The following is a 22,525-nucleotide window of genomic DNA, read 5'->3' as shown; positions in this document are numbered from 1 at the left end:
CAAGTTCCCATTCACTCATAAATGGTTTTGACGAACCGTCTTCACCGTGTGACTTGCCATACGGCAAGGAATACGTCACCTCTTCGGACCCCATCTTAAAAGACGTATGGACCTCACTCTATTTTGGGCTCAAAATTGGCCCAAAATAAGCCTATAAAACCAAATTTCCAACAATCCCGCACATGAATGGAATTTGATGGAGAGAAAATGTAACAACATGATATAATTACAGAAAGTACAGAAGTTAGGAATATTTTGCAAATGATAGGTAGCTTTTGGCTTTGAACATTCGCTTGTGAGACACTATCGGATTTACTAGCTAACCAGTGAATATGATGTCTTGAACTGTTCAGCCGTTTATGTAAACCAAGACAATAGAACTCACGGTATATCCCTAGACACAATTTAGTTCTCACTATTGTGTTCATTTTGGCCCTGAACAACATAGTCTTTCATGAGTGCTCTAGAGAATTGTAACCTTTCACAAATCTCATAGAACCGGCCCAGTTCACACTCATATAGGTGATCCTTATTTTAAGTCTTTTAAAAACTCCTCTTGAAAGATACTCCTCTAGGTTTTTTCAAGATATAAGTGATCATTAAAAACATAACTTACCCTAAGTCCCCTGCATACAATACATGTTTGCAGATATCACTCTCATCATAGGAATGGATAGGAGATTGACTCCTTTAGTGATTTCTGGCGAGCCACACATAACTTAGTTGTCCATTTGAACTTAGTTCTTGGGATCTCCAGTCATCTAAGTAGGATTACCATTATGATGACTCTGATATAATAAGCTTTAATCACATTTCCCTCAATGAACTTCCCCTCATTTGCTCTCTGGTCAAACTTTTTGTTTAGCGGACGCTATTTTTCGTTTGACCTTCTCAATTATATATCATTGAGTAGTTAGTGGATCCATTATATTGTCCTTAGACAATATTCATAACTGAAAGCAAATGTCATACGGTATTAAGTCTTTGATTACATCGAGACTTACCATTACTCTATGTCACTCCCATTTCCAAATTTAAACAATAAACATGGAGTTGTTCCTTAGGAGTGTTTTTTTTTTTTTTTTGATCGGCAAAGAAAAAATTTCATTAAAAGAAGAAATTTAAAAGGTACATGTGACGACCCAAAATTTTTCCCTTCGCTCGAGTGGAGGATTTGACGCTCGAGCGGACTTTTGGGGTTCTCAGCAATTTTGCAGACGGTCTGAGATTCTGGGAGTTGTGAATCTCCGCTCGAGCGGAGAAGTTGACGCTCGAGCGGACTGTCTTATTAGTCTGTGCGCGCTCGAGCGGTTGAAGCGACGCTCGAGCGTGAGAAGTAAGATTTCCCTTGACATTGTAGTGGTGTATTTGGAATCTTCTTATTTTATTTTGGAGTATTGTTTGGGGTAGTAATATGATGGTGAAGTAAGATGGGACCAAAAACTTTAATTCGAACAATTTGTTTATGTTCAACAGCCACTCTTTTGCCCTTTTCTTTTTCCACACTTTGAATTTGAATGTGAGGTTAGAATCATTGAAAAGCTTATCTCCGGGGCTTCAATTTGGACACAAGAACGGCCTAAAACGGAGCCCGGATGAGAGAGTTATACACGATTAAAGTTTTGGGATCTGTGCTGGGAGCAGGTACGCTCGAGCGGGAATAAGGACGCTCGAGCGGGGTTGGCGAGTACAGCAGCGTAAAAACGGGATTTTGAGATCTTTTTCCACATTTTCTTTCCCCTTTCTTCTTTCCTCTTCTCCTAAGTCCGAAACCCTCCAAAACCCTAGCCTCAAAACCTTGATTTCCTCTATTTTGAGCAACAATCCACCATGGTTTTTGCATCAAGGATGGAGAACAAGAGAAGATCAATGTTTTTACCCGATTGGAATTCGGATTTGCGAAGGCTTCTTCTCAAGCTCACTTCTTTGCTTGATTATGGAGGTAGGAGTCCTAGTTCTCTTCAATACTTACATCAAAATATAGATTTGTGGTCTTTCCATTGTATAAATATACGAATTTGCATTTTTGAGCAGATAGAGTAAATTATGAGATTTGGGAATTTCGGGTTTGAAGCATTGAGGGTTCAATTGATGGGTTAAGGTGATGGAGTATGACCCTTAGATGTATAATCAAGGAGAAACTTGGGATGTAAAGTCATGGTATGAGAAGTTTGTATTTTTTATGGAAAACTTTATATTTTTCTTGAAACCCTAGGTTAATTTGTGATGCTAAATAATGATTTTTGCCCAAATGGAAAATAGAATCATGAAATTGGTGGGTTGAATTATGCATGTACAAGTTGAATTGGATTTTTGAGATGTTTTGAAATAATGTTAAAATTTGCGAATGAACCTTGTTATGAGCATTGTGAATCATGTTAAAATAAGAAAGGAAATTAGGGGAAATGACTCAGAAAATTAATGTGTGACCTCATATGTGTGTAGGACACGCTTCGGGAGGAATAAACGCTCTACCAGCACACTGTGAGTAATAGTACGAAGATGTACATTCTATTGATTATTTATAATTATTATCACTAACGCTCTGTTTCTTGTAAGTGTTACACGAACATGTTACATGAATAATTATGATGAGTGAAAGTCAATGTGGACGTTGAAAGAATGGCATATATCGGTATGACTTTAGAATGATTTCGTTCTATTAATAGCGAATGATAAATTCTCTATTATCTATAAGCAAATTACGTCGTTTCTTAATGAATAAATAGAATTATGTTCATCTTTAAGCCAAGTATCTGTATGAAACTGAGATTATTCTATTGTGTTACTTATGGACCCGAGGTCATCAAGAACCTGTGACACGCATGCAATGTTTAATATTATTATGTGGCCTCAGTTAATAATTGATATGATTATTGTTATTCAGTTGTTCACGAGACACCTGTATTAATTTGTAATAAGGCCATGGGGAAACTTATGTGCATTATTGCATACTGATACTTTAAGAAGACTGAAATCATTCCCATTACAAGGGCTTTGTGCCATTACAAGTTACATGGGCTTTATGCCATTACAAGTTTCATGGGCTATATGCCATTACAAGTTACATGGGCTTTATGCCAATACAACTTTCATGGGTTATATGCCATTACAAGTTTCATGGGCTATATGCCATCACAAGTTACATGGGCTTTATGCCAATGCAAGTTACATGGGCTTTATGCCAATGCAAGTTTCATGGGCTATATGCCATTACAAGTTACATGGGCTTTATGCCGTTACAAGTTTCATGGGCTTTATGCCATCACAAGTTACAAGGGCTTTATGCCATTACAAGGGCTTTATGCCATCACATGGGCTTAATGCCAATCTATGTTCAAGGGCTTCATGCCAACTTTTCAAGGGCTATATGCCATCTTTCAAGAGCTTTTCATGCCATATGTTTCAAGGGGCTATTGTGCCAGATGTTCCAAGGGCTTTTATGCCAATGTGTTTCAAGGGCTTTATGCCGTTTTGATAAGAGCTTCATGCCATTTTGTTAAGGATTGCAAGCCGTTCTGTTAAGGGCTTAAAGCCATTGTGTTTAAGATTAGGCCCAAGGCCGTTCTGTAAAAGATACTCAAAGTATAAATGATTTTGATGAAATCCGTATTTGGAGTTACGAAGTGTTTCATATGATAAGTAATTTCTGAAATGAGAAAAAAATGCGACGAACTTATGATGTGTTTATAATATGATATGCTTTCTGGATAATTTTCCCCAAAATGCCTAGATGCACTATGAAACCCTGAATGTTCAAGATATGGCAAGTTTTCTGACGAAGATACTTTACTATACATACAGAAACAAATAAACCATATGCTCTCTTTATTGATAAACACACGGATATGGATTATAATTCACGTTGAGCATTGAGTTGTTATGTATTATTATACACTGAGCTTGACTCACTCTATTTTATGTTTGTTTCTGTAGGCACTCAACCTGGAGATCAACCTTCACTTGTGGCTTTTGTTACCCAGTTGTCAAACCCTGAGTATCTAACCCTTAGATGTTGATTGTTCAAGTTATGGAGTTTTGCTAGTTTTAATTTGTACCCTAAATGTCTGTTAAGATCGGCGTATATGTATGTGTACATAGCTATCTTCAGGTGCACGTCACTGTATATTTAACTGCATGATGTTCTGTTTGTGATCCTGGCATGGTAGTGGTAGCTCAATGGATATAATGTTATAATTATTATTATTTTTGTTTGCTATTATATACTATTAAATGCTTCCGTTCAGGCCCCGTAGATTATATTCATCAGGTTTTATGTCCGTTTTCTGAAGTGGTCATGCCCAAACTTTTAGGGGCGAGTTCTGGGCGTGACAGTACAAGGAAAAAAAACGTATTTAGAGAGATTCGAAGAGTAAAAACACTCTCCTACTACTACTACTCACGTCTTTACAACCAACCCCTTAACCTCACGATTTTATATGTATATATATATTTTTTTAAAAGACAAATAAAACAACAAAACAAACCAAAACATTAAAATTCAAACTCTTGAGCCCTACACCAACACTGATACACAAAGAACACCCATGCCTGCCCCGACTGCCGAAGACCACCTAAAACACTGATACCTAAAACACAGAGCCCCACACCTACTGCTGCCGAGAACCACCCATGACTGACTGCAAACCCTGCTGGTTACTCCTCCTTGGCTCAACAAAATCCTAGCTCTCGTCAACAACCTCCACCGGAACCTGCTGCTGGTGCCTCCTCTACTCTACCTCTGTAAATGGAGCCGCTGGTGCTGTTAATCCTCACCACGGTTTTGCCCTGAAAACCCAGATTACCATCTTAAACTTCACCCATGGTTTACTCACCCAAACAACTCCCTTGGTTGATCCTCACCAACAAACGCTAAGCAGTCCCCTCTATGTAGACCCGGCACCATTCTCCTCTTATCTGAACAAAAACATCGACCACCAAAGATTTGAACGGAAATCACCCCTCAAACTCCCACTCGCACGGAGCGCTCGAATGAAGAACCTAAACAGCTCTGAATCCTCCACCCCTCAAACTCTCGCTCGCAGTGGAAGTGCCCGCATGAAGTTCCTGAACCAACCCACCCAAGATCAACAAACTCCCGCTCGCAGCCACCGTAAACCGAAACCCATGGCCAAATTTGAACACCATGGCCGAAGCAGAGATAGATCTAACACCTCCCAAGGAAAACACAGCAAAAAACCCCAAAGAAAACCAGAGAGAACAGACCACCTAAACAAAAACGCAAAGGACAGAACAGCATCCTAATCAAATCTAGAGATTAGATCTGAAAAGAAGAAAACCGAAAAACAAAAGAGGGCTCAAGATTATAAGGAGAAAAAACAACAACAAGAGGAAAAGCTAGGCCAGCCAACCGCCATGGCCATAAGGCGGCGGCCGACTGGCCAGCGGTGAGGCCCCGAGGTGGAGGTTTTTTAGAGAGAAAGAAAGATGTGCAATGACAGAAAAAGAAGAGAAGAAATGAAACCATATTTGCTTCTACTCCAACTTTGTCCTATAAAAAGAATTAAAATTCTTTGTGGACCTACAATCGGAACCGTTAATTTGGTAAAATCTTCCAAGCACCCTCACATTTTAAGGATTCCAAGGAAACTTTAATTTCTCTTGTTGGTGTATATAAAAAATATTAATACACCCCCACAATTCTGAGATAAACCAAATATATTAATTGGTGTGCTTGAACTAAATAACAAGATGTAAATTGCTTTGTGAATATAATCACAATACTAATTTGTCTAAAATACAATTAGACTTCATAACTTTCTTTTGCAGTACAAAAGAAAAATGGCTAATGCTGGCTGTGACCACAACACTATCAAAAACATTTCTTTAGCCAAGCATTATTTCTTTTTGGTTAACTGCAACCCTTAATTCCAATCTCAACATGAAATAAAAATATCACTGTATAATGACATTTACATCTTATTTGTCTTATCCATTATTGGTGACTATGTCGACAATTACCAAAACGTCTTTCACCGATGAAATATTTTAACTTTATATAATATTTCATTACGGAGTTATCAGTCACCACACCAATTCTTGTAAAAGCATTAGTTTCTGTAGTCATCAATTCGAAATTGTAAAACAAAATTATAATTAGAATTTTATACTACACAGAAAATTAATCCAAATTCACAGAATTAAATTCTGTAAAAATAAAAAAAACAAGATTATAACTTTTATTTCCAATTAATTTGAAAATAAAATAAAATTTATTTAACCAAATTAATTCCACACAGAAAATTAAATTTCTGTAATTCAATAATTAAAATACTGAAACAGAATTTTAATTAATAAATACTCAAAAATTATTTTTGAAAATCATAATTAGTTTCTGACAAACTTCACAAATAAATATTCTGAATTGTTAATGACACCAGTATATTACTACTAGTTGTCAAATAAAAAAAAAATAGTATATTACTATTATCTGTCAAACAGTATATTACTACTATTTGTTTTCCAACCAGAATATTATTTTGTAAAACCACAGAAACTAATGTCTATAAGAAGAAGAAAGAAAAAAGAAAAAAAGAAGAAAGAAGAAAGGACACAAACGAAAAATTATGTAAACAATATAATTCGACTCTGTCTTAAGATTGTTGGAACAATCTTCTACGTAGAATAAATAAATTGAAACAAATAAAATAAATTACGTACCAAATTTATTTTTACCGAACCAAACAAATAATTAAAAGATCAAGTCGAGTGTGAGACACTCTGTCCTTAAGACAGATTCGCTCCGCTACGGTGTTTACGGATAAATGGCGTCTATATCCCAGGACACAATGATCTTTACAAATTATAGTAGCACTCCAAACAATTTGTACGGCGAACCAAACCTGTGTTCTTTACTCTCTTTATTTTTTTCCTAAAAATTATATGAAGAATAATGCAACTAAAGACCAAAATTGGACAGCAAAAAGGAATTTTCCAGACTTTTTTTGGATGTCAAAGACTGCTGAAATGGCTGGTATATATAGGCAAATTAATCTGCCGAACAGGTGCTATTTTTGAATGAACAGATGCAAAATTTAAATTGAACAGATACAACACTATTTCAATGGATAACTGCTGGGCAGTTAAATCTGTTGAAACTGCAGTAGTTTAAAAAACCTGTCTAGCAGATTTGAATCTGTTTGGGAAAAACAGATATGTCCGGGTGCAACAGATACTGTTTGGACAGTTAATCTGTTTGAAAAAATGAACTAAAGAAGTAACAAATGGACAGAAAAATTAAATTAAAAAATGAATTAATTTCGATAAGAATTTTGGAAAAAATTCAAATGAATTTTCTTCAAAAAATTAATATAAGAACCAACCCACACTGGTGCCCGAACAAACGGACAGCGGCAGCGAGCGTGTGTGGTGGTTTTAGCCAAGGTTCTATTTGTCCATAATTCCTCCCTTTTACAAACTTGGGGTGCCCCTTGGGGCCCAACCCAAGTGTTGTCACCTAGAACTTATATACACACATAAGTTTTCTTTAAGTTTCAATGTGGGACAACCCATTTCAAGAAAACCCACATTTACTTCTTTAAATATCTATTCCACGAACTTGAAAACGATGTCAAATTCCCATTCACTCATAAATGGTTTTGATGAACCGTCTTTACCGTGTGACTTACCATGTGGAACGGAATACGTCACCTCTTTGAACCCACCTCAAAAGACATGTGGACCCCACTCTATTTTGAATACAAAATTAGCCCACAATAAGCCGATAAAACCAAATTTACAACAAAACTTCATGGACAGACTAGTTAAAGCAGAAGTAAAAGAAGTAAACCTCACTTTCACCAGAGGCCAAAAGTCCACTGCCACTTTCAGGCTAACCAACCTCATGCACACCATGTTTGTAGCTGTTTCTCTCTCCACCACAAACCCATCTTCTTTCTCCTTCCCCAACCCTTTCTCTATCCTCCCACCTCTGTCTACCTCCTCCTTCACTCTCCACCTCTCTTCTGATCACCCACCTCTCTCTTCTCTTCCTGACACCATCCTTGTCCGATCATCCATGCTCCCCACCGGCAAAGCCCATCAGGACGATCTTCCGCCGTCTGTTTTCCAAGCCCGGTGCACACATCTTTAAGGATGCCACAATCCCAATCTCTCTCGTAGGCCCTCATGTCATTGAATCTCTTTTCTCTCCTCCTTATAACAAGTCTCTTGAAGTTTCTTTTGTCTTGTCTAAAGCGATTCCTGGGTGTGATGAGTCTGAGATTATGAATTTGCTCAGATCTGCTACTGGGTTTGGAAATTCTTACTTTGTATCGGCTTTGATCGATGCCGGAGCTGATATTAATCATAGGGATTCGAACGGGCAGTCTGTGGTGTCACTGGCTGTTCAATCAGGGAATATTGATTCGGTTCAGGTTCTGATTGAATCTGGGTTTGTAATTGACCATTCGATTGATCGGTTTTTACACGATGCTGCAGCGATTAATCGAGCAGATTTAATGAAGTTATTGTTTCTGGGTTTTGGACATATCGATGTGAATTCAATTGATTCGCAGGGGCGAACTGCTCTTCACGTTGCGGCAATTCATGGGCTTGTTGAGGTTCTTCGATTTCTTGTTTCCATGGGGGGTAATCCTGATGTTGTGGCCTATAATCGTTGGACTCTGCTTTATTGTGCTGCCTCCGAAGGGCACCATGAGGCGGTTGAGTTTTTGCTGAATTGTTCGATGTTTGTCAAATACGCTGTGAATGAAGATGGAAAGACGGCGTTTGCTTTGGCAGTCGAAAAGGGTTACTCGCATTTGTACGATATGTTGCATTTGGGTGATGCATTGCAGAGAGCTGCGAGGATTGATGATGTTCATGCGATGAAGAGTTGCATTGCGGAAGGAGTGAATGTGAACGGGAAGGATCAGAATGGTTGGACAGCTTTACATAGAGCTGCATTTAAAGGCAGAATTGAGAGTGTTAAGACCTTGGTTAGTAATGGAGCTCAGATTGATCTTCTTGATGATGGTGGATACACACCGCTTCGTCTTCGTCGTGCGGTGGAGGGAGGGCATATGCAGGTTGCAATGTATCTGATGGCTCATGGTGCTAAAGCAAATGTTGTGAAGAGTAATGGTAGTCTCAAAGGCTTTGAGATCGTTCCTTTTAATTTGGATTGTTTCAAGAACCATCCTTCTCTTGTAACTACTCCCCTATGTTGAGAGAAAGAAAGAGCTTGATTGTATGAATTAATAGCAAAAAATTGTATATAATTTTGGTGATTTTTGTGTAGTTGGTATAGTGTGGGTGGTCTTGCATAGCTGGGGAGGTATAGAAAGAGAGTGATTTGTGTTCCTCTCTCAAACAGATTGTACATCTGAGTATTCCAAGGGGACTTGTGTGATCTTCAGACCTTCATTTCAGTCTTGTGTACATTATTGAGGATGTAAATTTATCCAAGCCCACGAAAAATGAATCAAGGTTTTGTTTTGAAGCTTCTGATTTTGTTCAAGATTTTGACTCGTTTTCCAATTTGTGCAATTCCTTTTTTGGTTGTCCTGGGCCTCTTTTGGGGTGGCTTATAAACTAACTAATGATTTATTTTGGTCACATTACCTCTTTACTTTTTCTATATCTTTTTTAATAAGTCAAAAAATTAGCTTATAAGTCACTTTCCAAAACAACGTTAAATTTTGTGGACAAATAAGATAAAATGGGGTCTAATTTGTAAATCTTTGTTAATTTACTGAACTAGCTAATAACCGGTGCAATTTTTTTTTGTTATTATAATTGAACCAAAATATAAATATAATTGTATAAATTAAAAAAAAAAAACACTTTAATGTATTAAGCTCATCACTATAGATTTATTTATAATATTGGGTTTACCTAATTTACTGTAATTTGATATTTAATTTATTATTTATTTTAATATTATGTTAAATTATTAATCACTAATTCATTCAAAAACTTAGGAAGATGACTATTTTTTCTTTTTTCTTTTAATTGTCATCGACAAACTAATGTGAAGGAGTTTCTTGAAAAGGTAAAAGTGGTTGCCCAACAATGAGATTACTTAGAAAGAGATACCATGGTTTCAAAGCCTAAGCTTGACCTAACCCGAGTTTTCATTTTCCTTTTACATTTCACCAAAACGAGGTCATCGACAAAGACTTTTATTTTGGAAGGAGCAATTTTATAGCTCATGGGGTCAAAGAAAATGTTGTGAAGAGCAGTAATATGGTTCCTTTCAATCTGAACTGTTTCAAGAACCATCATTCTCTTATAACTACTCCCTTGAGAGAGAAAAGCTCGATCATATGCTTGATAGTTGAGTTGTATAGTTAATAATCACATAAATTTGTATATAAATTTAGTGATTTTTGTGTAGTTTGTAGAGAAGGAGGTGGTTGTGTTTCCCTCTTACCAGATTGTACATGGGAGTCCATGTGGGCTGTGTGTTACCCTAAGATCTTCAATAGTCTCTGTACATTATTGAGGATTTAAATTTATCCAAGCCCATGAAATGAATTAAGGTTTTGTTTTGAAGTTTCTGATTTGTGTTCAAGGTTCTTCACTGTTTTCCTCTAAGTCCCATTATGGTACAAAACTAGTATGGTCATTATTAGGTACCATATTAATTTTTTTTTATTAGTGTGGTCATTGTGATTCAAGTGGGAGTTCAATTTTGTATAATGTGTGAATAAAATACAAGTTTTGATTGGTTCAAAAATATATAATCTGTAATTTTAAGTGAAATCAGTACATTTTTTAAATGAGAGACTTACTATTTTGAAACAATCAAATTTTGTGTATTGTACTCTTAAAGTTTGTGAACAAATTTATTTTCCGTTATGTAGACTAGTAAATATGATCAATTTCATTGGAAAGTGTTATATTGTAATAAGTTGAGTCAAATTTAATGGTAAGTAGGGTCAATTTCAATGATAAAGAAAACAACAAAAATCACCATTTTTTTGGTTGAGAAAATTACGTTGTTTTTGTATCTTGTTTACTCGTTACTAATCTATAGGGTCAATTTCAATGATAAAGAAAGCCACAAAAATCACCAGTTTTTTGGTTGAGAAAATCACATTGTTTTTGTATCTTGTTTACTCGTTACTAATCAATGCCCGATAAAAAAAATTACTCATCATTTTTTTACTTTTTATTTTTTATTTTTTATTATAGAAAAATTCTATATGAAAGGATTCAAAGTAGCAAATTAATTTTCTTTGCATGCAGTGACGAGGGGTGGGTAGGGGATAGGTGGCTACCTGTATGAGGGTGGGGAGGAAGGAGGAAGAGAGACAGTATAGTTTTTTTTTTTTCTTTCTTGGGCTTAAGCAAAATGACATGGTTTAGTGCAAAACAATACTGCAGGAATACTCCTGGGAGGGAGTACTCTAGAGGATTTGAACACTCCTCCTTCTCTCCTTCCTCATTGTCAATGACATAGACACAAAAGCAGAAACTTCATAGAACCAAAATGTCAATGTCCTCCTCTGCATAATGACGACGCTCTCTTATTATATTATAACCAATCCTCTCTGCCCAATACCCACTGTAAGATTCCTGAAAGCTTTTCTGTATATTCAATTGTATTCAAGATTACAATCAGACCTTAGATTATATAGCCCTAAATCCTAAACCAAAAAAGGAAAATACAAATACAATTATGTCTCTAGCAGGACTCTAACACAATCATGCCTCTAATAGGACTCTAATTTGTACAAAACACACAATAATATATTCTATATTCTCACACCCTCGCTCAAACTCAAGGTGTTTTAGCAGAAAACATTGAGAGTTTGCTAAAAAGAAACTGAAACCGAGCGGTAGTGTGAGTCTTGGTGAAGAAGTCCGCAAGTTACAAAGCCGAAGGGATGAAAGGAAGTGAGATAAAGGCAGACTGCAGATACTGGCGAACAAAGTGACAATCTCAATATGTTTCGTCCGCTCATGAAAGACAGTATTGTGGGCAATCTGAACAGCACTGCGGTTGTCACAATAGAGAGATGTTGGAGAAGACTGAGAGACACCCAAATCAGATAAGAGACAACGAAGCCAAACAATCTCAGCAGTGGCATGAGCCGTAGCACGATACTCAGCTTCGGCAGTAGAGCAAACAACGACTGATTGTTTCTTGCTTTTCCAAGAGATTAAGGAATCTCCAAGAAACATACAGAAACCAGATGTAGACTTACAATCAGTAACATCACCGGCCCAATCAGAGTCAGCATAGGCCACCAAGTCCAAAGAGAAAGTAGAGAACAACAATAAGCCCTGAAAGATGGTACCCCTGAGATAGCGAAGAACACGAACCAAAGCAGCCCAATGGGTAGAGCGAGGAGCAGAAACGAACTGACTAACCACATGAACAGCATAAGCAAGATTAGGGCGAGTGACAGTCAAATAAACTAAACAACCCACAAGCTTGCGATATAAAGTGGGATCATCCAAAAGGACACCATCAATAGAGTTAAGTTTCACATTAAGCTCAATAGGTGTATCAGAAACCTTAGTATCAATAAGACCAGCACGATGAATGACTTCATTAGTATACTTAGCCTGAGACAGAAAATAGCCTTTGGGAGAAGAAGCAACCTCAATACCAAGAAAATACCGTAATGGACCCAGATCCTTCATTTCGAAGGTGCGGAAGAGATGCTGCTTGACCTCAGAGATAGCAGAAGAGTCCGAGCCAGTGATGATCATATCATCCACATAGAGTAAGAGAGCAACAAAACCAGCCAATGTATGTCGCAGAAATAAAGCAGAGTCGGAAGCAGAAAAATGAAACCCGAGCTCGGTAACAATAGTCTGAAATCGATCATACCAAGCACGAGGAGACTGCTTTAGACCATACAGAGCACGCCGAAGACGACAAACCTGACTAGAGGGATGGCGAAGACCAGGGGGAGGACGCATGTAAACCTCCTCAGTGAGATGGCCATTAAGAAAAGCATTCTTAACATCCATCTGATAAAGAGGCCAAGAACGAACAGCAACGACAGAGATCAAAGTACGGACAACAGTCATTTTGGCAACAGGAGCAAATGTCTTCTCATAATCAATACCATACTCTTGAGAGAAACCTTTCACAACCAGACGAGCTTTGTAATGCTCAAAAGAACCATTAGAATGAGTCTTGACTTTGTAGACCCATTTGCAACCAACCAGGTTCTTATTAGCAGGCAAAGGAATAAACTCCCAAGTACTAGTTTTCTGTAAAGCAGACAACTCATCATCCATAGCTTGAACCCAATGAATATCCTGACAGGCCTCCTTGTAAGACCGAGGTTCTACAAAAGAGTGAATAGCAGACAAAAAGGTATGATAGGAAGCAGAAAAACAAGTATTAGACCAACCCAACCTGTTTGGAGGATGACGTGTTCGAGAAGGATATCGGTGTGCAGTAGGATCAGAGTCGTCAGAAGCAGAGGAAGCAGCAGCAAGGGTAGAGGCAACCGGTGGAAGAAGAGCCTTGCGACGAGAATAAACTAACAACGGAGGAGGAGAAGAAGCCGAAGGAGGAAAAGCAGCTAGAGGTATAGAAGGAGAAGATGGAACAAGCGCAGGGGGAACAGTGGAGATGTACTCATCAGACAAGACCTCAGAAGGAAATGGGTCAATGTGAACCAAATCCTCTTTGGAAACTGGAGCAGTGAGAGGGAGAAGCTGGAAGTAAGATAGACCTTCAAGAAAGGCAATATGACGGGAGACATAAAGACGACGGGAAACAGGTCGTAACACCAATAACCTTTCTGAGTAGGACTGTAACCCAAAAAGACACAGAGGACAGACCGGGCACTAAGTTTGATCCTATCTTTGCAGGGAAGAAGAACAAAACAGGCAAACCCAAGCAAACCTGAATGAAGAGATGAAACAACGGAAAAAATGGAGATGTCTGGGAGGTAGACAATATATGCTGAAGTTGACTAATCTGAGCAGTCAAGGAAGCCAAGTCAAGATCAGGAGTCGGAGCAGATGCAACATACGCAGTAGGAGGAGTCCGGAAGTGGTTCTGAGATTGCTGAAATTGTTTTTGTTTTTGTTTTTGTTTTTTTCTTCTCATAGGTGCGTGTATCACACTTTGTCCAACTATAATTCTTACTCACATGCCCAGGAATAGTTGCCACATCAGTGGGGGTCGTGGAGGTTGGGTTTCTGTAGGGGTCTGTTGCTTAACTATTTAGTTTATGGATGGAGCATGGGGGGACAACCCCTAAATATTAGTACCCTTATATAGAAATTATATCATATAGTATATTACACCAACACTTTTTGGGATTTCTGTTTAATACAGATCTCCCTCATATTTAAAAATTACATTTTTCTCCCTGAGATTTGTAATCTCGTTAAATATTATCCCCTAAACTATTGATGTCATGCCTAAAAATTTTCTAAATGACCATCTTGCTCTTTTTTTACCATTTCTTCTTCATATCATCATGACTACATTCTATAACTTTTTATACTTAAATTTTACCTGAAAATATTTTTTATTGATTGATGATATACAAATATAAATTTTATATAGAATTTTCAAACACAATGATATAACTTAATAATGACCTTTCACTTTAAAACAAAACACCCCTATACATGATTTATATTTACAAAAATATCACCATCACAACATTTTTATGATATTTTTTGTATAAACTTTTATATATGAATATAATTTCCACATTTATTTCCATTGACATCCCCTGACATTTGGTCTGATTACATCCCACCCCCTGACGTTATGGAAATTACATTCTTATCCATGTGGTTAATACTCTCATTTCATAAGCCCCCTACTTATACAAAAGGCAACAACTCTTAGTAGAAAAACAGAAGAAATTACATTGGAAAAAAAAAAGGTAAAGCAAAGCAAGAAAACAGGAAATGTATGAATTCAATGTCTTTTTTATAGCAACGTTAATTTCGTCTAAATAATTATAATGATAGAGGGGGTCAATATAATTTCTTAAACGTCAGGGGATGATATGTATTAATTCCAAACCTCTATAGGTGTAAGTGTAATTTACCCATATAATAAAGTATGAGAGTTTTTGAAAATAAGTTAAAATGTCTTAGAAATACATTTTGTTTCAAGGGTTGAGATTAATTCCCAAATTCATCATAAGATTAAGATTTTTTTTAATTCATACTCATCCACCTTTTTTTCCTCCCTCTCTCTCTCTCTCTCTCTCTCTATATATATATATATATATATATATATTATTTTTCTCTTTTGGTTTACTTATTTTATTTACACCATACTTTTAGGTACGGGCATACACTAGTGTATATATAGCTTCTATAAAATTATTATGTATCTCTTCTTAAAATTGTAATAGTGCCCTCTATTATAAAATTTTCTTCTAATTACAAAGAACCTACTAAAATAGGCCATTCTATTATACATCTCCAAAAAAGATGTACCATATACAAGTTATGACTTTGTCATATTGATATTATAAAGTGTCATAACCAAATTATTTATATTCATAACTAAAATGACTACTATATAAATTATAACCAAGCAACACATTTTCAATCATAAAATAAATAAATAAATAAATAAAAACTACAATAGGTCATAACTAACTATTATTTGATGAATAACCAAAGACCTCTTCAGTCATAACCAATATAACAATAATAAGAAATTATGATGAAATTATAATTAAATTATATCAAATACTACAATATGTCATAACTAAAGACCACAAACTACTGCATATGATAGAAACTTTTTTTGCGGTGTATTTTAGAATTTCTCTACTAAAATATATCATTTCTATCTCAACTTATCTTCTTTTTTAATTTTCCAATATACCTAAAATAGTTATTCCCCAATATTTGTATAAAATTTAACTTCAAATCCTTTAATTTAAAATTCATATTTATCCAAATGCACTATTAATATTTAAGTTTAATAATATCTCATTGTTATTTATTATGAGGAAAAAAAAATCAATGTCATTAATTTGTGTCTCCCGTCATTGAATTCCTGGTTCGCCATTGTGTATGGATCTTTAAACACTATTTTAATCATTTTGTTTTCCTTTTATGAGTTTTTATAATTGAATTGTGATCATCTAAAGTGATTTTTCAAAGAGTGATTGTAGTGTGATAATGTTTGGCTTTAAGAGTTGGAAGATGAAATGATTTTTATACCCTCAATTTTGATAGTATTAAGTTTCAGCCATTTAAAGAATCACTTTAAGAAAAATCACTATAGAGGATCCTCACTTTTTATGATTGGGGTTATCACCTTTTATAATTGGGGTTATTCGTGATAACTTGATAAGTCTATTTTTACAAGTATGGGACATTAGATTTAAAGACTGATTTTTTCTTTCTTTCTTTTTTTTTAGTAATAAGAATATAATTAATGAAATTATTTAATGAGAATGACAAATTGTTACTTTGATTTATTGTTTTGCCCCACTGTGGCTAGATGGCTGCCAAACTACTATTGGATCATCACAATACCAAAACAGTCGCTAGTGGTGACTATCGGACCATCACAATACCAGAACAGTTGCTAGTGGTGGCTAGTGGCTACGACTGATGGTGATGTTAATATAAACAGATAGACATAGTAGACATAGAAGTCACATATAGACAAATAATAGATCACATATGGATGGATAGGTGACCATTAGACAGATAGATAGATTGGTAGGGATAATTTTGATCTTTTAAATTATTTTGTCCCTTTAACCTAACAAAATTTTTAGATTGAACTTATGATTGAGTTATCTTTCTAATTAACATTATTTTTCTTTTCTTTCTTATTTTTTTGTAAACGCTTTTAGTTTTGGTTTTTAACTTTTGACAAATAGCCAATACGTTTTCTAGTAAAGTAGTCAAAAACAGAATACAAGGGTAATAATAAAAAAATAAAATAAAAAATTAATTACCTTAAAAGTTTTATTTACAAATGTTATAGTAACTAGGTCTTATTTAAAAAAATTTGAACTAATAAGTCATATTTAAAAAAAATTATACTTTTTCATTTTCCATATTTTTTTGTTTTCACTAAATTTTTTTAATATTCTAAGAAATTTTTTTAATTTTAAGACACACAAAACATAAATACACTTAAAAAGTATAATATTTGTTAAAAAAATCTTTAAAAAATTCACTAAATACTAAAAATACAAAATAAATATATGAAAATTCTGTATATTTTTGTATTTTTGTGTATTTATTAATTTTTTAAAATATTTTTCACAAATATTTTATTATTTAGATAAATCTAAGTAAGGTGTATCTAAAAAGTAAAAAAAAAATATTTAAAATTTTAAAAATATTTACTAAAAACAAAAAAAAACAAAAAAAAAACACAAAAAAAAATCTCAAATTAAAATAAAAAACTAAATTCAAAAAATTAAAATCAAACACACTGATTAGTTTTTTCTAATTTTTAAAATTAAGAATATTATCAATTTTGCATAATAATGTTCCAAATAATTGTTTCACTAGCTGATGGAAAAAAATAGAGCATGAGATTAAATGTTTTTGCCCTTCTACTTATTGATTTGATTCAACTATCCAATAAAACAGAGAATATTATCAAATTTTTTTTCAATTTTAAAACTAAAAATAGTATCAATTTTTTTATTTTTAAAGCTTTTTATTTTATTTTTCTAATTTTGCATATTAATGTTCCATCATCATACTTCTTTGCAGAGACAAAATTTTGAGTTTTGCACAAAAAATAATTCAGTTTTTTCAAATTTTTGCACATAATTTTTTTTTTTTAGTTTTTTCAATTTAAAAGTTGATAGTTTAAAGTTTTTAAAATTAAAATAAATGTCAAATTATCATGTTCCTTTATAAATAATCATAAATGATGAACAATCATTGTTTAAAGAGTAATTCCAATTATTAAAAATTTAATGGGACTTGAAAATTTAAAAAATCTTAATTAAGATTTAATGGGGTATAAATTCATAAATTAAAACTTAGGTGTAAATGTCCCTTAAAAAAAAACTTATCCAGACCAAGTTACGGCTCATATTGCAACCAATCCAATATTATATAAATACATAAATAAAAGGAAAATGATATTAAGAAGAAGAAAAAAAAAAAACTAAAAACGAATAACCCTTCACGATTTGTGCCTTATAACCAAATAAACTTTGATTTTTTTTTTAATTTTGTTAATTTAACCTTATTTTTTATAGTATTTGTTTTCAATCTAAATCATTTATCTATTTTTGTTAACTAAAATAATGAAAAATAAATATTTTAGTTATTAAACTCAATAAAAAAAATATTTTTTAGACATTTTAAATATATCTACATTTAGTTTAATGACTAAAATATTTTTTTCCATCAGTTTTGTTTAATGAAAATAAATGAATGGTTTAAATTAAAAATTCTAGATTTATTTTGTACTCAAATCCTAAGATTTTATTTTTATTTATTTATTTATTTATTTGTTGTAATTGTTCCTCCAAACTTTTATGCATCAATTATTAAAAGGATATGACAATAACATATTTATAAATTATGTTGAAAATAATTGGCTTTACGATTTTAAATGGACGGAAAATTACATCCCAATGAAACATAAATTTTTTATTACAAAAACCTGGAGGCTGTAAATAGTTTTTTACTTACATCTCATCATAGAACGACTTGCACCCATATGTTTGTGTCTATCTCACTTTGCTGTAATTCCCACTTAAATGAAAGGGATATCATTAAACATATTGCACTCTGGTCCATCATTTGGACGGTAGGGTTTAGTTTTGTTTAGTTTATTATAGGCGTATTGGAGTCTATTTCATTGATCCAAATCATTTAATTTTTCATGTCTTTTAAGTAATTCGTTTATGAAAGAAAAAAAACAAACAAACAGATACATTAGATATGAGTAACTACATGTTTGAATCATATTTATAATTAAAAAATAGATGGTCTAATTTTGAAATTAAATTTGTTGTCAATTTTTTTACAAATAAATGTGATTCAAAAGTATGATTAACAATATTTGGTAAGTCCGACTGTTTTTGGTAGATGATCTACTCAAGATGCACTAAAATTAAACATTTCCAATTAATGAAGTAGATCAAGTTGGGTCCATTATGACTTAACAACAATGATTCATCCCCCTTTTTCCTCCCACCCCTTTGACCCCCTCTCTCTCTCATTGGTTACATTTTTTTTTTCTTTTTCTTTTTTTTCCTGCTCCTCCAATCACCACCCGCCACGTGGCAAAAGAGGGGGGGTGAGGGGGTGACCCCCAAAAGGGGGTCCCAAGAATTATTCTATGACCTAAATTGAACCCTCTAGTCCAGATAGTGGGCCGATGAGAAGTTTCATCCATAAAATTTTACTTGTTTCAAGAAAAACTCAAATCAAGGCTTTTGGCTTAATAGTTATAAAACACTTTTTTGTGGGATTTGAGGTTGCAAATTCAAATGATAACATTGAGATGTTTATTTTTTCCTCATTATTAGAGTTGTATACTATAATACCTATTATATTTTTTATTACTCTCCTATCGATTAAAAAAAAAAGTCAAAATATTTTCTAGTTATATAGTCATATACTATTTTGGAAATGAATTTGGGCCAAAAATACCCCTAAACTAACCGTATACGCTTCCAACACTTGCTTTCATTTTCGAAATTGTTTCAAAGCTTTAAGTCCAAAGTGGACAAAATTGTTTTCAAAAAAGTAAAAATGTTTCAAAATTATTTTCAAAATTTGAGGACGTAATTTCCCCTTTTCCGTATAATAAAGTCCAAAGTTACATTTAATTTGGAACCTAAATTACAATTCCTACTAGAAGTGCTTACAGAGGAAGTTCATAAACATCTAGTTACAAATAGCAAAAGATGACATCTGTGGTACCGAATATACATACTAAGTGCTTGTTTGGCATCATTTAAAAAAAATAAAAAGTCAAAAAGTCACTAATAAAATAAAAAAAAATTATACTATTCACAATGTTTAGGCGGGAAAATGGGGCTAAGTACTCAGAGGGCAAAAAGACATTTTTGCCCTTCATTGACATGCACAGCTCACTCATGATTGTTTAAGAAAAAAAAAAAAGTCAAACAATGCACCAGTGTAGCTCAATACACTATGAGAGGGGAAGTGACAAGTGCTCAGTGCACTGTCATAAGGGTAGGAAGGTAATTTTGATATTTCATACAATATTTTAATACACATTTTTTCGTAAAAAGTCAAAAGTTATTCTAAACAATCATATTTTTTCTCTACTTTTTTAGCTAAAAAGTCAAAAAGTGCACGTTCATCCCAAACAACTTCTAAATCAGGCACAAACATGGCAGCCAACCATTCCTCACATTTTGATAAGATTTGCACCCACCTTATGATCTTTTAGAGCAGAAGCCCCATCCCAGAGCTCCCTTAGATGCTTTTCAATCTCTTCGTGACATTCTTCTTATTCATCAGTAATGGATTTTGATTTGCCATACACAGAAAAAAAAACACGCAACATTTTCTTCAAATAATCCAACGCAAACTGAACCTTAAAGCCTGCATTTTGAGCATATAAAAACCAATCCCTCCAGTTAAATACTTCAAGTTGATCCAAGTCTTTGAATCCAGTATTGCACATCCAAGTCTTCACCTTCAGACTCATCGTTGTTGAGTTTGCACTGAAATCTCCATATTTGGTCAATGTACGGGGAGTAAATATTCTTTACTTCCATACTCTTTGCAACCAAGCTGTGTTGCTCTGAAACAGCATCGTGTAGCCTGAAAACACGACGACGGTGAGCTACCTGGTGGGTGTATTGCTGGAAACCCTACCGATATTCAAGTTAGCACCCTCAGAGATAAAACAAAGGAGTAAGGATAGCACAGTGTAAAAAATTGCAGACCTTTTTCATGGAGGTGTTACAGGACTTATATACACTACAAGAAAAAGCATTTTTGGCGACTAACTTCCGCCGAAAGTCGAGTTTTTACTTTCAGCGACTAATTTTTTTAGTCGCCCCTTTTGTTGCGTATATATGGTCGCCGGAGGTATTGGCGACTAAAATATTTTTAGTCGGCAAAAAATAGCTCTTTAGCGACCAACTTTTTAGTCGCCAATAGTGATTTACACTTTTTAAAATCACACATTTGGCAACTAATCTTTTAGTCGCCAATAGTCCATGAATCGCCGACTAAACGATTTAGTCGCCCAAAATAAAAACTTTTGGCGACTAAAATTTTCGTCGCCAAAGGTCCTTCCGTGAAAAAAAAAAAAAAAAACCAATTTCTTTGCTTTTTCTGAGATTCGAACCGCCAACCTCTCCCACTTTCGAACCGCCAACACCTTTAGCAACACACTCCCTCCACTATGCCACTTCAACATCACATGAATATATATGCAATATGTATTATTTATATACTACATTGACTGGTATTAATACAAAACTATATATATAAATATAATTATTTTTATTCAATATAATTTATGTAAAAAATAAATTATTTATTAAAAAAAATTTAGGCCACTTTTGGCGACTAAATCCATTATTTAGTCGCCAATTCTATTATTTTGGGCTACTAATTAATTTTTTGTCGCTAAAAAAATAAGTTCAAATTAAAAATAAGCAGTTTTGGCGACTAAATCTGTTTTTAGTCACCAAAAACGTTCCCTTTTGGCTACTAAACTGAATTTTAGTTGCCAATTGACTGTTTTTAGCTACTATTTTTTTTTTTGTAGCCAAAAAGCTTCATTTTCAGTGACCAATCTGTTTTTAGTCGGCAAAACACCTATAATCGGAGATGAAAATGTTTTTTAGTCGCCAAAACCATCACTTTTGGCTACTAAATTATTTTAGTCACCAAAAACCGTCACTTTTGGCTACTAAACAACCTTTAGTCGCTAAAACCCCTACATTCGGCGACTAAACTGCCTTTTAGTCGCTAAAACCCCTGTATTCGGCGACTAAACTCTTTTAGTCGGCAAAAGTGTTCAATTTTGGCGACTAATTCCATTTTAGTCACCAATTCTACTACTTTCAGCGACGAAAAATGAAGTTTTAGTCGCCAAAAACGCTTTTTCTTGTAGTGATAGCTTGTGCGCACACTACCTTGCTCATCCTTTCTTGGACGTGTGGATGTACTATCCTCTCCTTGCCTTACATGTGTATGCATCAATACTGCTAAACAACATTAGCTAAACATCCAAACGGTATGGACGCGAACTACTGGCGGGTTTTTCTCCCAGCATTCCAATTGGGCCACATAGCACACACCCATCGAGCTAACTCAAGACCGGACTGGCTCTGGCCAGACTGCCGTGCACAACTTTCCTTGCCTAGTTTGCCAGGCGTGCAGCTTGGTCAAGCCTTCTGTAACCCTTCTCGATAGGAACTCTTAGCTCAGTCAAGAGTCTTATCACCTTCTCAACCTTAGCTGGGCTTGGCCTTGGGGCGTCGATATAGCTCGACCTCGATCTTTACCTCGGCCAAGAATAATGCTCTCATTTCACCTACCTCGGCCCATGACTCAAGCCCATCACTTGGCCAAGTCTCGACATCTAAAGACTTAGTAGCGTGGTTGCTAGATCGAGAAC

At 34.6% G+C, this 22,525-nt stretch overlaps 1 pseudogene; it reads left to right on the top strand.

Annotated features, from left to right (window-relative positions):
- The first annotated feature begins 7,756 nt into the window (after positions 1-7,756).
- Positions 7,757-9,468, top strand: LOC145789405 (protein VAPYRIN-LIKE pseudogene; annotated as a pseudogene).
- The last annotated feature ends 13,057 nt before the right edge of the window (positions 9,469-22,525 follow it).

This window comes from Camellia sinensis, unplaced genomic scaffold (genome assembly GCF_055761805.1).
Source record: "Camellia sinensis isolate YWXY unplaced genomic scaffold, ASM5576180v1 Unanchor1, whole genome shotgun sequence".
NCBI lineage: Eukaryota > Viridiplantae > Streptophyta > Magnoliopsida > Ericales > Theaceae > Camellia > Camellia sinensis.
This window is presented reverse-complemented; position numbering and strand designations above follow the sequence as displayed.